This window comes from Pyrgilauda ruficollis, unplaced genomic scaffold, assembly GCF_017590135.1.
Source record: "Pyrgilauda ruficollis isolate IOZ18807 unplaced genomic scaffold, ASM1759013v1 scaffold43, whole genome shotgun sequence".
Classification (NCBI taxonomy): Eukaryota; Metazoa; Chordata; class Aves; order Passeriformes; family Passeridae; genus Pyrgilauda; species Pyrgilauda ruficollis.
In genome coordinates this window covers 2,143,020-2,158,858 of record NW_024525823.1, presented here as the reverse complement: position 1 = coordinate 2,158,858, position 15,839 = coordinate 2,143,020, and the positions used below count along the sequence as shown (strand labels likewise).

Below are 15,839 nucleotides of genomic sequence, written 5' to 3'. Positions count from 1 at the left end.
CTCAGGTTCACTTAGAAACTAATCTAAGTCACAAAGCCAACATCAGGAAAGTTTCTGTTGACAGAGTTCCAAGAAAGAAAAAACTTACCTAAGCCTGGGCTCTGCGAGGGACCACAGGAACTCTATTAAAGTCATCTTGGCCTGCTCTTTATTTGATGTATTCATGTTCCAGCCCACTGGACTGCAAATATGCTACTTTATATAATCCAAGGTGTCTAGCAAATGAGATTAAGTCAAAAAGTGACAGCAGTGGAAAAAATGAGGTGGTTGGAGTGTTGGGTTTTTTTTGCGTTTTGTTTGTTTTAGCAACAACAAATAGAAGGAAACAAATTTTCTAAGGTTTTAAAACAATTCACACTGTCTCATTAAAAAAAATGGAAATCCTAATTATAATAACCTAGTGAATGTTCTCACTTTAGGAGAAAACAAAATTTTAAATATGGAAACAAAAGTGGAAAGATGAATTTTCCTGGACTGAGATCAGATATGTGCAACACAAATGACTCAATTTATGTGTGACAATCTGATGATGAAATTAAATCAGGGGAAGAGAAAGAACTATAAATCTCACCTGAACAGTTCTTCTGTTTCTTAAAAGAAGCAAAAGTTTTTGACCAGAAAAAAAAAAATAAATCTAATTAACATCTTTGTTTTGTTAGCATATTGGACAGTGGCTGATTCCATTGATTTTCGAAGCCAAGAAGAGTCATGAAAGCAACACAGTTACATCAGTAATCACCTTAGAGCACTACCAAGCGAACTTCAAAAAGCAAAACTTGGACATTATTAGTTTGGTCTTTAAAACACTAGGAATATATATTTTGGCTGTAAACTCACACATAATTTTGCCTTTTATTAGATTTTATTTAACTCAGCAAGTCTGAGGTTTTCCAGACTGGGATCTCCTGTCTCAAAACCACATTTCAGTTGGCAATTGTCAGCAACACCCCGGCTCTTCAAATTTCAATACAGGAGCAGAATCTATGGAAAAACCAGGACATTTACCAAAGGTCTGAACATAGTCCATTGAGGGCTATGGAGGAACTTTCACCTAATCTAAAATGAACAGGGGTTTCCAAAGGGCCTGAATTTGGATCTCTAAAGGGTCTTTGTCATTCTCTCTCTGTCTCTAGAGGCTAAAAAGGACAAAATCGAGGGGGTTTAGGATACTCATTGAAGCTTTCTAAGCAGGATGAACTAAATTTGTCTGTATCATCCATTTAGGAAGAAAAATGTAAGAATTGTTGCTGAGGGAAAAAGTCCCGCCACACAACAAAACACATGCACACAATTTTACAAAGCCATGAGTTACACATGAATATTTTTAGAAGTTAGTAACCATGCAGGCACAGCCTCCAGACTCCTGCAATTTTATCAGTCAGGTGCTATCTTACACAGTTGTGGACAGCAGGAAAAATAAGTGTCTCGAGCCTAGATGCAAGACAGCCTTAAAGATAGAAATCTTTTCCTTCTTTTTATTTTTAATTTAAAATGTGCATAAAAATAAGACTCTAATGAGCTGCATGTGAAACAATCAAAATTATGAGGTATTTGCATTTCTTTTGCACCTTGAGCCAAACAACTACAAAATCATGCATATGATTCTCTCGATATGAACACAGTAAATATTAATAATCTATGAATCAGCAATGAAATGCCTTTTGCCCCTGAACCCTGAAGAGAGACTTTCTAAAGTTGCAGTGCAGTGACTGAGACCACATTTACAAGGCACCGAGCTAAGGCATATGCGTGCAGCCTGTGAAAATAAAGCTGTGCCATCCCCCACCCTCTTTACACAGAGACATTTTTAAATTACCTGTTTGTCAGTTTTACAAATGTGTGTCTACGTAAGCAGCTCCCTGTGTGGTGCTGCGTTAGCAAGCAGGCGTGCTTCCATTTGCACATTTGGATTCTACAACCAGAATTAAAACATTTGCTCTGTTCAGGGTGAGCTGATAAACAGGGATTTTAAATTTTACTTCTTTTTTTTTTTTTAATGTGAAAAATGAAAGAAAAACCTTCCTCTAGATGTATTATGCCTTTGGGCTCCATGTGAGGGAAGCGAAAAAAGACAGAGAAAGCTACTGTGAAGGTCACAGAGTGAAAGAACTTCCTCAGGGCACAGAATAAATTAAATCCTAAGGAAAAAATAAAATGTGATTTCCAGAGTGTGAGGCACAAACTCAAAATGACAATGATTGACAGCCAAACTATATCCGTGCAATATCGAAGACTGCACGTTCTCATTTACCTCAGTGTAGCCAGCAAGCGCCCATTAAACATCCGTCTGATGCCCAAATTAACCTTCTTGGCAAACTGAAAGAGGCACAAACTATCATAATCAACCTTTCATTATCACAGCAGCCTCTAGTTAAAGGGTCAGAATAATTGTGCCATCAGAGCCCTGATTGTTTTCAATCAACAGACGACTGGAGTGACAGCTCAGTGATGGAGTAGTTTGATGAAACCGCACCAGGCCTAATCAGAGCAGATGAAAGGAAGGCATGATTGGTGCAAATGAACAGTCGTGCCTCTCTTTTTCATTTACAATCTGAAATTACTCTTGAATTTACGGGGTTTTTTCTCCCTTATGAGTACCTCTGAAAGAATGTTTGACTTATTATGGGTTCTGACAGTGCAGAGTTATAAAACACAGGTAGGGTTTTCAGCCCAGGCTTTAAGTGGGTATTCAGCATAATTTTAACAAATTCACTCTTGAAAAGCACAAAATGACTAAAGACTTCCAATGACCTAACCTTTCAGTGCTGTTTGATTAGCAGAACAATTTATCACAGTTCACATTCTTCATGATAAGAGAAGATTTTAAAAAATGGGCAGGGATCATTTTCAAATGTTTTCTCTTAGCCAATATATTTATTTTATTATTGCTCTCCTGTTTTCTCTCTCTCTCTCTCTCACACACACACAAAAGAAAAATATAAATTAAAGAACACTGCATTAATAACCTTTTTCCTCTTTGAATGAATAATAGAATCCAAGCAAGGGTTTGTTTGCAGATGAAAGTAGAGACCAATTATCATGCCACTGACAGCATCAATATTTAGTTTTCTGGTGGGCTGGATTGTTCATTCCCACATTTTAAAGGAGGGAAATTAATCAATCCTGCTAGGTGTTTCTTAACTTACTCATCAGCACTGATTCAGTGTCTCACAAGTGAACAGAGAAAAAAAAAAAAAAAAATGGAAAAAATGTAGGGGCTGCTTATAGAAAATTTGGACAGAATGAAAGATTCAAGTGCCCTGGACCTCCTCTGCTGGGTTCACTTCCTCTTCCAGACTCACGCTGCTCCACCCATATAGCTTCCTTTTCTCACAAGGCTGCTGCAAGGAAGGTGAGGTAAATAAAAATAATCTAATTGAATTGTACCTCTGAAAGAAGCGAGTATGGCAAGTAGTGAGTGGTAAATATTTTGTTCTATGATCTTGGTCATCATCAGATGTTCTCTAATTTGTCAAGTATTACAAAATTCATACCAATGTTCATGTCAGCATACCAAAGCACAAAAGAAACAGCCTAGAAGCAAAGATTATGGTTTGTCTGAAAGATTAGTGGATAGAGAAGCTTGATCCAAACACCAAAGGCTTTTATGAAATTTAATGTATCTCTTCTCACACTACAGAAGGGAAGTTTTACTTCTTAAAAGCTTGGGACTGTGGGCAGAGCATTCACCTAAATGGAAGTGCCCTCAGCAGAAGAAGCTGTGAGCAGGCTTGCACATCCTTACTGACATACAGGGTGCCATTTACAATTATTGAAGTCTATACTTTTCCAAGTATAAAGACACTGTTTATGAAATATATATATAATATATATATATATAGAGTGAACTCTTGGGAATGAACCCAAAACATCCCTCTACAAACCAGTGAAGAAGGGAAGTAAGAGTCTGGGAAGTTGCCAACATGTATTTTGTTGGATGCAGCAGAAAGAAGACTCCAAAGCAAACATTTCTCTACATAAAGAGAGGTGTCTTAGATACAAGGGACCACTGCACACAATCAAAGATCCTGTCATTCTGCTATTTGTCCCCAACTCCTATCCAGCCAAGTCCACACTATTGCTGGAACTCTGCTTCAGCAGTGGCACTGGTATTGCGTACATGGGTACCCCTGAAGTCTGTTCCCAAACTGATGACTGAGATCCCAGCTGGTAAGAAAGAAAAAATATGCATCTTTCCAGACGCAAATATTATCACTGTGATGCAGTCAGACTCTCGGCTTCACAAATGGACAGGGCTTGGAGGACTGAGGGTTTGGCTCAGGCAATAAAGAGGGAAACCAGATATAAATGAATTGAGTTCAGAAAATACACAGCCCCAAAGGAAGATTAAAGAACAGCAAGGTTCATTATCTCTGGAGAGTGAAAGCACTTGTGAGAGTGTCCTCCTGACCTCTGATCAGGCTCTGCGGAAGCTGCAGTGGATTTGTCCAGAGTACTACATGGGGAACTGCTGACCTAAATAAGAAATGCTCTATCTCTTGGCTGGTTTGCTGGTTTGGGATTTATGTGATATCATGGTGACAACTTGCAACTTTAAGAACATGAGCCCTGCAGTCTGTAAGCCACTTTGCAAGAGGCAGAAATTTGATTTTGATCTTTCAGCTGAAAAACATCACAGCAGGCAGAGTTATTGGTCAAAGTCTCTAGCACCAAAAAAGTATGCATTTCATGATATTATGCTGTAATTAAAGCAGAGACAGATAATGCAGGTATATTAAAAACACACATTTATAAAAAATTCACAGCATCAAAGTGAATCACAATGTATTAAAAATACTTCTCCATTTTTCTCAAGTGATAATAATAACTGCTGATAATATCACTTCAAAGCATTTAAGCAGTAAAGCATCCATCACCAATTGCTGCTGGACAAAAATGTTGTCCTGCACAGTGTTTCAATAGGTGCAAGGAGGATAACACAACATACACATCTTTGGCAGATTTCTTACTCATAATCAAACAGCTTCAGGAGTAACAACTTTAACACCTGTATTTCCATCTCAGAAATTTTAATAATTGTTTCTGCCCAGCATCCTTGTGAGAAAGAGCGGAATTCTTTATCCAAAGACAAACTCTCTACCAACCCAGTACAGTATCTTGCATTGTCAGTTTAGTGCTTTACTGCAAGCTTCCTTTGCCCCAGTACTACATAATTACAGTGGCGTTCACAAGAGGAAGATTATTTTACAAAAAAGGTTTGAGAGAAAGACAATGCTAGTTTCATCTTTTTATGTATGTGTTTCCTACGAAACACATAGAACAAAATGCCAGTTTTGTAATAGAAGTAAATAATAGAAGGTATGCATCCAGAATTGTATTCACTTCTTTTACACACTTTCTCCATTTCTTATATTTACTGGTCACAAGAGTAAGAAGTTTACCTAGAAGACATTGATTAAACTCAATAAAGATAGTCCATCTTTTTAGACTTATAATAAAATAACTATGATCACAAATCAGCTTTACAAAAGGCTAGCTGAACTACATTAATATATAACATTATATATGGTAAGTAATGATATTAAAGCAATGAGTTGCTATAATAGAAAAACTGTTCTCATCTACTGGAGTTCAAAGTGAAGTAAGGTACAGACAGAAGGTAAACTCTCAGCTGTTGTAAATTACCACAGCTCATGAAGGCTTGGCATTTTACACCTCCTGGGGAATCTGAACTTCAAAATTATACAGAACATTGCTTCCAAGTATCTAGAAGCAATTTATAAGCAGTAAAACTCATGCTTCCCTGAGAGGAGTTTACATTTCAACCACTTTCTCAAAATGGGAACTAAGAGAAAAATTAGGTGTCTTAAACAAAATCTTCTGTCTCCTCGCCTGTACAACTGAGTCTCTTTATTTCACTAAAAAAAATTGAAATTTTGGTGCTCATGCCACAGAACAAAGGCTGGTGATATTCAGATATCTGCAAGTAAGGACAGAACAGTTCCCAAAGTGTCACCTGCCAAAAGTACTTGAGATATTTTTGCAGCTGAAAAGTGCAAAGCAATACAGACAATAAACACTGCATCCTTTCTTAACTTTGGAGCAGCAAAGACAAAACTGTCCCACAGTGTGCTTCAAGAGAAGTCTACTCTTGTGTGATGAGGTCCTCAAACCACAGAGGAGTTTCCTCTACAGTCACTTGGAGCTGCTCTACCAAGGCAGATTGACAAATGTGCTTCTCACACCTAACTGGTTCTTCCACTGTGATAGAAGGGGCAAGCAAGGCTCTGTGCTACCCCTCTCAGTGACAGTCCACATGTACAATTTCATGTCTTTAAAAGCTGTATGAGCTTGTGTCCAGCTCCTATTGCAACAGACTTTACAGCTACCCCACCACTCACAGCCGCTCTTTTCCTGTGCACTGCAATGGCTATCACACCTGGGAGTCTACACACATAAAATAAATGAGCCCAGAATGCTCACACTGGAAAGGCTCTGCTTACTCTTGTGATTAAGACAAATTTTGTTTTAACAAGATCATCAAAAAGGAGTGTGGAGGGTGACAATGGAAAACAAATGAAACCAGAGCAAAGCAAAGCAATAAAGCCAAATCCAAAATATGTCAGCATCCAGAGATTCAATCTTACTTTTTCCAGAGAAACAATCTCAACTTTTTCCTTTGAAACAAAGTCCAGCCACAGAGACTTAGAAATGACAAGGAAATCAATCTCTTTACCATAAACATGTTGCATCAGGGTAAAACCTTACTAATGGAAGGCCTTGTAAAACTGTGGCTTAAGCCCGTTACTTCAGCTAAGCAGGAAAGGGAAAGCGACTCAGCTGAATTAGAGGTAGATCAACAAGTTCTGTAACCATTACGGGTTCACATCGTGGTGTATGGTGGTTGGTTGAATTACGTTTGTTATGATTTAAAACTATGTAGCTGATGAAGGCTAAACTGCTTTAAAAGGCTGGGTTTTTGCAATAAAGCAGCTCTCCTTTGCATTGCCTGGGGACAATCACATCATCTGCATCGTCACATCAACATTCCTAAAATGGAGCTTCATAGGTCCATAAAACCTGCCTCTCTTTAACAACTGGATAAAATGGCAGGAAGCTCTGAGTAAAAACTTCCTGCCATCCCTTTTCGAATGCATCACAAAATGCTCAAGTTTGGATCCTCCATCATTTGTTGTGATGGTAGAACCAACATTGCTAGGTGCTATATATTTAACTATAACTATAATATAACTTATTTGATAAGTTTTCTGAAGTTGCAAAGAACAGAAGCTTATCTCTTCATAAACACAGCTTTTTAATTAGGGCTCTTAACTGTGATTTGATTTCAGTGTAAGGAGATTAGGTTTTAGGATAGCATTTATCTTTTCTGAAGCAGGGTAAGGACAGAGAACATGGAGGTGGAAAAGGACCTACCTCCAGCAGCCATCATTTCAAAATCTAGAATTGTTCATGTTTATTTTTAGAGAAAACATTCAGGTTGACATCAAATGCATTGAAACTTTACATAGCACATTGAGCACTAAAACAAGTTGCTGGTACATAATTAATAAGAGGAAATGACAATTTTTACCATCTGATGCACACTGTTTTTATTGCTATTCCTCTCTTGCTATTTTTCCCTCTGAAATATGTTTTAGAAGTGTAGCAGCTCACTCCAGAGACAAGAATCTACAAGCTTTCATCAGTAAAAAACTGTTAGAAAATGAAATAGGCACAAAATTGACAAAATTCTATAAAAATGCAATGCAGCTCTGTGAAAATTAGTCTAAATGGTTCTTGAATGTAAAAGGATTCCTATTCCTTTCCTCCCTATGTTAGGGTATAATTTTCTAGGGCTTTAATAGGCAAATCCAACAAATCACAAAAAAATGTATCATTTTCTATAATAACCTTTACAACAGCTATACAGGACTTGTATGTCATCAGTATCTTTGGTCACACACAAAAATGTACTTCAAAGTACATGCTCCCCTTAGCTGGTTTATAAATATGCATATGTTCAACAACTGTGTTACTACAAAACCTCTGACGTCAAATTTTCCAACCAAAATCACAGAACAGTTTGGGCTGGAAGGGACCTTGAAGATCACCTGGTTCCAACCCCCTGTCATGGACAGTGTCCATTAGACCAAGATGCTCAAAGCTCCATCCAAGCTCACCTTGAACACTTCCAGGGATGGGGCATCCACAACTTCTCTGCCAGTGCCTCACCTCCCTCACAATAAAGAATTTCTTCTGTATCTCTGATTCAAACCTACCTTTTTCTGTTTAAAGCCGTTTCCCCTTGTTGTATCACTACCTGTCCTTCAAAAACATCCCTCTCCATCTTTCTTGTCTGCCCTCTTAGATACTGAGAAGCTGCTATAAAGTCTTCCTGAGGCTTTCTCCAGGCTGAACAACCCCCACTCTCTCAGTTTTATTGACTTTGATCTAATCCCCACATGATGGACTTCAGATTAACTCACTGATTAAACAAATGAGTCCTGCACTAATTTTTCAAAATCAACTAATTGTTCTAAGAAAGCTATTTCTTTAAAAAAGCGACTTAAACATTTTGAACCACATTTGTAATTGCATTTGAGATCCCAAAACTATCTAATGAATTGGGAATGTCAGAGCTTCCCCATTACAACATTAAAACAAACATGAATTTATTACATAAACCTACTAAATAATACCTGAAGAAAACTAAAACACCTGTAACTGCTATAAGATAAACATTGTAAAATTACAACCCATAGTTTCACTCAAACATTAAAATAGGCTCCACCCTAAATGAGCACTTTGAAAGCTCTTCAGCATAGATTTTCCCTTCAGAGTCTGTGATCTTTCCATCTGTCATTACTATCCCACATAGACCTTTAGCTTGGAAGCCACTTCACAGGAAATCTTCTTAAGATCTTTTTAACAAGTGTATTTGTTGTAATTTCTTCCATTTCTCCCTGGCACAAGGGAGTCCGAAGTGATCAAAGGAGTAAAAGGCACCCTTTGTCACAAGGCAAGGAAACCATCAGCTCTGCAGCTCACTTGCACATCTGGAAGCTGCCAAGGGTGTCCCAGCTGAAGTAAGGAAGGCTGTGCTGGAGTGACACTGCTTTTCCATCTCCTTGCCCCCTCACCTTCCCGGAGCCACCGGTGTCCTGATCCTGGGGCGGGAGTGACAGCACAGGGCAACAGCTAATGAGATCTCAGCAGTCGTGATGAACCAACACACCTGTTCACAGGTCTGGACACACCAGTGTGACTTCACTACACCTAACTGTGGGCACTTTGGGCCCTTAACCCCAGATTCCAGCTATCTTAACACATTGGTGACAATGTGCATGGTTTCAGGAAACGTGGAATTCCATTTTCTTCCACTGTCTTCTTTGGCTTTGTGGTTACAAATAAAAGTAATGCTTCTATCAGCTCCCAAAGGAAAACTTGTTGAAATACAGAAATGGGAATTCTCAGAAGAGTTTCTAATTTCCTATCATTTTCCACAAGATTAAATCCACTGGCAACAGTGTTAAACAGCTTTACTAAGATTTTCAAAGAGTAAAGATTACTAACATTTGTATCTCTGAATGGAAGACATTAACTAAGACAGTAAAAACAGACTGCCATATTTGATCATCCACGGTACCTGCAGATTTTAGACTTTAGGTTATTTTCTTTAACTTAAAAATTGATGTATACTTTCAACCATACCTGGCTTTCAAAATAGCTTCATCAACCTTTTTTTTTTTTTTTTTATGTAACCACATATATCTGTATGTTTATACGATTATACTTCAGATAATATCCAACAGATCCGAGCCACAAAGAGTGCAACAGTCAATATAAATCTCCCCACAGCAGACAAATTAAAATGTAGAATGCAGTAACACAGAAGTCTTGCTGTGTGGACACCTTGGTGTTTTTTTCTAAATTAAAATGTACATCCACTGCTTAGCTGAAGAAGTGACCTAAATCCAAGAGCTGTGAGCACAGCAGCCTTCCTAAATACTGGTGTGATGCTCTGTGCACTTCTGAAGGTAATATGGGATAAATAAGTTGAGGCAATATTACTGTAGGACAGCAAGACCAAAGTAATGCTCTCTAGAAATTCTCCAATGCTCACAACAATAGCAGCAAAATAATCAAGTTTTCTGACATGTATCAAAAAGAGCATGAGAAGAACACACAGTTGCTCCTAGCCTAGCTTTAATACTGAAAATCACTTTCTATACTGTTATACTTGATAAATAACAGTAACTATATTAGCTAGCATTCATAAATAAACAGGAAACTTTTAAAAGTTCAGAACAAAAGCATATATAAAGTTAACATGATATTACTGTAAAGCACAAATTAAGAGCCCATTTGAATTAAACCAAAGTAGACAAAGGGGAAAGGTGTTTCATAAAATAAGGGAACAGTGCCAACAGGGACAGCACTAATTTTCCCAGTAAACCAAAATGCCATTACTATTATAAACAATACAGAAATGATATCAGGAAAATAGTGTGTGACCTGAGCACATCAGCTGAACAGTGTGAGTTCCTGCTGCCTACATCCACTGCCTGACCCTCTGTATCCTGCAGGAACCCTGCCCAGTCTGCAGTTCCAGGGGACACCAACCTCCTTGCTGACCTTGGGCCACAACAACCAGCTTGGCCTACCTATAATGGATGTCCTACCAATACTGCACATGCCTATACTTATAAAAAGTAATCCCACCCAGTCTGGAGAGAGTGTAAGGAATACACCATTGCACAGAGTCAGTGCAGGTGAGATACCTATGTTTATGAAGATTAGACTAAGGAAAAGGAAACCTGCAGCCTATCACAGGTTATGTTTCCATACTAATTTTATTTGAGGGTAACTGTGTGATTTTGCTTGCAGCTAGTCATGACACACATAGCACAACCATCACATAGTACGCTGGATACTGGCATTCAGAGGTGGCTCTCTGGCACTTTTATGTACCCTTTCATGAAAAGGGTACAAAAGAGGAGGTAAAAGCACAGCAAAACACACATGGGTAATATGTTAATTTTTTCATTTAGCCTCACAAATTCACCTCAGCCTTGATAGACATCAAGCCCCTTTTTTATCTTCTATACCTTTCTTGATGAGAGGCTGACAGCCACATTTTAGAGAGGTAGTTTTCTGCTTAGGGTAAATACTCCCCAGGAACAAGCATTAGAGTAGACATTATTTCACTTATTGCCCAAGAGAGCATTTAAGTTTATTTCTTGAATAGTGAAAGGCTAATATACTGCTTAAACACAACATTGATTACTGAGATGCTTCCTTCGCATATATTTTATGTTGTTACTTGTTTGGCAATAAAACTTAAGTTCACATTTAGCAAGGCACTTAGACCACATTTCATTAAAATATATATATACCCCTGAGAAAAATGACTTCTGCTCTCTCCATATGAAAAATTGCTCTGCAATACCAAAAGATTGACAGGGAAAAAAAATCAAGTACTGATCTGAAGGAATGGCAAGCTTGCACCAGAATATTACAACCCACTTTAGAAACTGCTGTTCTGCATAGGTAAATGTATGCATGGAGATGTATGGAAGATGTCTTTGGATCTGTCATCAGCACAGAACTGTTCCATTATAGCAAGCTGCCACAATGTGTACACCACAAAATTGCCTATGGCATTGAACTGTGGGATTTCTGCTGAAGAATAATCTTGGCTCTTCACAAATCCCATCAGGAAATCCAAAATGGAGCTCAAGCATAAGAAAAGGCTCTTGAAAATAGGGCATAGAAGAGGATAAACAGGACTGTAATAAGAAAACTGGATTTGTACACTTATTATTTTTATAAAAGATACATTACAAGCTCATATTGACCTATAACACTGCAGTCTTCTTGTCCTTCATTTTTCTATTTATTAAAGCAAAGACACTTCTCCAATACAGAGACCAAACACTGTTTCTGCACATCCACAGGATAAAAGGAACAACTAATGTTGCACTTTCACACACAGAACACGTACTTCACAAACACAAGTGCAGAAGTTACAAGCAAGGAATTTAACAGGGCTAGAATGTCTTAGGAATGCCTTGGAAAAGGCACAACACATTTGCATGGATCCTAGCTGAATAAACCACTCATGCAGTTTTATCTACCAGCTTGTCCTAGATTGCTTGCTTATCAATTGATTACCAAGTCACCAAGTTGCTTAGCAAAAGAAAAAAAAAAGAAACCAAAGAAAGCCAAGAGAAAACTTCTAACTTTGATTCTGAAGTATTGACAAATACTAAAACTGATCTGCTTTTATTGTTAGCTGTTTAAAAATAATATGTATACTTTAACAACCTACTTAAACAGAAGCAGAGATGGAAGAAGCTAACCTATACTGATCTCACTTAAGATTTTTCCAAATATGATTTAGGAGTCCACTTTGGATCAAGTGCAGTATTTAATACAGAACCATTTGACCAATCTACTGCAGGGAGACAGAATAATCCAGCAAATTTTCTCTCTCTAACCATTAGTAGGATATTTGAAAGATGAATATTTAAGCCTCATAACACTGAAGTTTCTAATAACAAATATAAGGCATAATTATATCATAACTAAAGCTAACATTAGTTTTTTATTTAAATCTTTGGCTTTTTTTCTACCTGCTAAGATTCCAACAACAAGCTCTCTACCACTATATTTCTCTGGCAATCTTGTTCCATCTTACAGCGTTGGTTACTTTTTCAATTACCAAGTAAAAGAATTCACCTGCTTCCTTTAAGTACAGCTAATGAATACTTCTTGTAATGGTCAATTATTATAAGATTCACTTTTCATTTAATGATAGACATTTATGTCCTTGTCATGACTGCTTCCTGTGGAAAAAAAGAAGGGTGCCTCACAGGTCATGATGAAGAAGAACAAACCAGAAAAAAAAGTTTATTTTTCTCCACCTTCTTCATGATTCTTTCCTTTATTTTCTTCATTTTTTATTTAATCCTATTTTTTGTGTCATTGACATAACTTTACACATTTTAATGCAGCAGACAAATCAAAAATTTCTTATGTAAAAAATATTTCATAATCTCATGTGCTAATAAAATGTAAAAATCAACATGAAAACATATCTTATGTCAATGAATAATCATAATTACTGTCTTAGCTTACCTAAGAAAGACCTGATTGAAGAGGCTCATAAATTGATCCGATTTCACAGCCTACACAGGCTTTCTGGTGGGGGTTTTGGTTTTTACTTTTTTTAAGAAACACATCACTATAGTCCTTGTCTATTGTCTCCACTTAAAATAAGATACATCAAGCCAAAGAGTCTGAAAAATCAACAGGAATTTCTGTAGTAGTTGGCAGTAACCCATAGCCTAGAACACAGCCACTAATATTATCGTTTAACTCTCTCAGACTTGGTTTGTTCACAGTTCTATTTCATCATACTCACTAGAACTAGCCAACTGTGAATTGGTAGCCTAGAAAAATCCAAAGTATGGCAGGTAAGAGCTGCAATCACTTCATTTCAATAATATTCAAGCATCACTCCATGCACACCTTTTGATGCATTAAAATAACCACCTTAATTTTTATGTAGACTAGGATCAATCTCCCAGTGGCCACTGGGAATTCAAACTGGTGTAAAAAACTGTGCTCTGCAGACAGTGGCACCCTTTCCTGAGGTTCTCTGAGGGAAGCTTTAATTTGTGCTTAGGGCTTCATGGCAGTCCTACTAGCAAAGGTGCCTTGGGCACATGCTGAATTCATATTGCTGTGACACACAGCCATGTGTGTGTGCAGAGGCCACACTAGTCACAGGTAAGACAGATAAATCAAATGGTAGCATCCCCCCATCAGCTTTTCTATTATCTGCCCCACTTTGTGCAAATTTCCTCCAGCTTCCCCAACACCTCTTGCTTTGCTGTTCTTCCTTAAGACATGGGATGGGGATTTGTCAAAGTCAATGAGCACTTTATTACAGTGAGAGTGCTCAGTAATGAACAATTCAGCAATTTAATGAGATTCTGTAGATCTGTCTCCAGCCTGTCCATCAAGTTTCACTTCTATAAAGCACCCTGACACTAATCCTCTGGCATACCCAATCTTCACCCTGGGCTGAATATTAGATTCTTCCATGGTATATTGCATTACCACTATAACCTTAGCAAAAATGATGAACTTAACTACACTTGAGGCAATATAGCTGGTCTGATTTGATTTTCTTCTATTGGGTTGACTATGAGAGAATTACTTATTTACTAAGATAAAGCAAGAAACCAGTTTCTTATTGCCTTCTGAATGCCCAAATTGGTAAATATTTATATGTGCCTTTTAATCCATTCTGGGAACCTAGAATATTTACAAATATATATTTATTCTTGATTTTACAAACTGAATTAAAAAGATGCATGCACATTTTGCCTGCAGCAGAAACCTAGTTTAAAAAAATTCTTCGGAACAGCAGTAGTAACCTTTAGAGAGGCTATTATGATAACACTTAAATGGACAGTGTGGAGTTTGTTGTCACTCAGAAAGCAGCACATTACCTATCTCTCCCCAGTATGACCCTGCAACAGAAACAGAGGCTTTGTCACATTTGCCTCATGAAGTGTTCATTGACTGGAGTGCACACAATTAAGAAAATTACTTCAGAGTCTGAGTCTTGCAGAACAGGATTTGAAAACTCCCACTTTCCAAACATCATTATAGCAGAGGCATATTTATTACAGAGGCATATTACTGAGCCAGTATCGAGTTATACTTGTATGACTTCCCACAGAAACTCTTCTAGCAGAAGCATACCCAAGCATATAGCTAGGGGATTCCACTGGCTCTGCAGAGAAATGCTGATGAAACCCAATCAGCCAATCATCCCCACTCCATACATAAACTTGTACATCAAAACTTGCTTCTGATAAAGGGAATATGTGCTAGGACTCCAGAGTAGTGTGCCTTAAAAACCTTAACCAAACACAACCCACCATCGTGTGTAGTGTATTGCAGGTTCTCCTGTACAGGCATCCTCCAGGGACTAGGACAGGAAAAAGTCAAGCTTCATTTTGGCATTTGCAGAAAATATCACCTTTGTAACATATTCTATAATGTAAAGCCTCAGAAGTTTGGAAAAAAATATGCCTGCTACATAACTGAAGGGTTATGTTATATCTTCATACTGGTTAACCTGACATTTTTATTTTTTAATAATAAATATTTTATCTTGCATGACATTATTCATCCACAGAACATGAAGCATCCCACTGATGAATACACACTTTACGCTTTGAGAAATTGATAGCATCTAAATGTACTTATCTTCTTAGAATAATCTAAAAGATGAATAGATAAATAATAGGGGTTGAAAAATAAATCAGTTTTCTGAATCACAGTCTTCCCTATCAGACCAATATAATCCACTTCCTAAAAGGAATGCACAGGTTTCTTTTCAGCAAGTTTCCTTCTATCTTGAAATACACTGAAATACTTTCCTCTCTAAAACATGATAGCAAAACAAAAACCAGAAAAATAGAAATAGAAAAATATCTTTGAGTAATCAATATTACAGAGATTTCCTTCCACTCCATAGTGAATTTTTACAGACATACAATGGGAACATTTCCAAGGGCAGATTTTGGTTCAGTTTTTGTGTTTCTCTTAATATACTATGTGTTTTTTTCACGTTAGTCACAACACAATGCTTTTGTCTTGTCAATACTTTATGGCTAGCAACTTGGTCCTTTTCTAGACCCAGCTTTTTAAAAAGAAGTGATCTCAGGCTTCTTGACACAAACCTTCCATTGAAGATTCCGCTCACCTTGGAGCAGTGCTGCCTGTGTGATGATTCTCTCATTTGCTTCAGGCAAAGTCAGCTGTGGTGGCCCAAACAATTTCAATGACTATTTAAG

At 37.5% G+C, this 15,839-nt stretch overlaps 1 protein-coding gene across 2 annotated transcripts in view; it reads right to left on the bottom strand.

Moving 5' to 3' along the window:
- KLHL32 (kelch like family member 32) overlaps window positions 1–15,839 on the bottom strand; it is a 119,291-nt gene that overhangs the window by 22,854 nt on the left and 80,598 nt on the right. The gene's annotated exons all lie outside the window — the stretch shown is intronic.